This window comes from Physeter macrocephalus, chromosome 5 (assembly GCF_002837175.3).
Source record: "Physeter macrocephalus isolate SW-GA chromosome 5, ASM283717v5, whole genome shotgun sequence".
NCBI lineage: Eukaryota > Metazoa > Chordata > Mammalia > Artiodactyla > Physeteridae > Physeter > Physeter macrocephalus.
In genome coordinates, this window is record NC_041218.1 from 6,570,727 (window position 1) to 6,572,269 (window position 1,543).

The following is a 1,543-nucleotide window of genomic DNA, read 5'->3' on the forward strand; positions in this document are numbered from 1 at the left end:
CACGTGGGATCCTCCCAGACCGGGGCACGAACCCGCGTCCCCTGCATCGGCAGGCGGACTCTCAACCACTGCGCCACCAGGGAAGCCCAGGATTTGTATTTATATACAAAAATAGGGCCCCAGGATACAAACAAGGAAAATAAAGGATACAAACTTGAAAAATAAAGAAACACAGCTGAAGAAAGTGAAGGAGAAAAGCCCCTTTTCTGCGTAGCTATTTGGAAGTTCACTCCTCTTTCAAGAAGAGTGTCACTGGAGTGTGAGGAAGGAATCAGAGAAGGTAGCAAAGGAAGCACGTGCACCTGCCCTCAAGAAGCTTCACCTCAGAGGAAACGTACGGCTGAGGCAGGGACAATCTCATCAGGGCCAAGGATGGAGGCCTGGGCTCCTCCCTACAAGTGCCTGGATCTCTGCACAGTGCAACAGGCAAAGCCCAGCTCAGCTCAAAACACGCACCTCCAAGGTTATGCCAAGCCGAGAAGTCCAGTCACTGTCGGGACTCTTCTAAGAGCCTCTTCTGACCCTGACACACCTCCATATAAAGAAAGCCTCACCCTAACTCCCCATATCCTGACTCTCCTTATTGTCATCATAGCACTGTTTCTATCTGGTATTATTTATTGTGTCTACTTTTTTCATTTTCTCTTTGCTGTCCTTAGTATGAAACTCTCTAAGAGCAGAGACCATGCCTGTCTTGTTCTGTGTCCCTAAGTCCTAATATTGTGTCTGGCATATAGTAAATGCTCAATAAATGGTGTGAAATGAGTGATGGTGAGAGTGGGGGATGTGAGGAAAGGAAGAAAAATTGTTTTTAGAAGTGGAGAGGGAGACTGAAGTGACGTCACTTTGAATAATAACAGAGAAGTGACTTTATATTGTTTCCCAACCAAGGGAAGAAGTAGTATATTTTTGTACATTATTTTTTTTTAAGACACTAGTGAGTAAATAAGGTAAAGGAAGCAGAGATCTCCAGCAGGTCAAAAAAAGGAATTTATTTCCCAAGTACACACTGTTGTTTTAGACGGTTCCCCATCATGGTGGGACAAAATGGATGAGCATTTATTGTACTCCTTCCAGCTAATGATATCATACTGAATCAAAACTAACTCTCTTTCTCTTTCTCTTCCCCCCTCCCCGCTCTCTCTATACATACAATTGCCCACCTGTACCATTTTCTCCCAAGGGTACAGAAAATACTTTTGAGGACAAAAGGGAACCAAAGCTCTCCCCTCCCTCACTCCTCGATAACCCACATTTCCCTCATCATCTCCCAGACCACTCTGGAGACCCCAGCAGAGCAAAAGAGAGAAAAAGAAAGAAAGACAGCTTTCCTTTTGCACAGCAAAGGAAACTATAAACAAGACGAAAAGACAACCCTCAGCATGAGAGAAAATATTTGCAAACGAATCAACGGACAAAGGATTAATCTCCAAAATATATAAACAGCTCATGCAGCTCAATATCAAAAAAACAAACAACCCAATCCAAAAATGGGCAGAAGACCTAAAGAGACATTTCTCCAAAGAAGACATACAGATGGCCA

The 1,543-nt window shown here is 43.8% G+C and overlaps 1 protein-coding gene across 1 annotated transcript in view; it reads right to left on the reverse strand.

Moving 5' to 3' along the window:
* Positions 1-1,543, reverse strand: part of GIMAP8 (GTPase, IMAP family member 8) — a 17,891-nt gene that overhangs the window by 8,734 nt on the left and 7,614 nt on the right. The window lies entirely within an intron of this gene.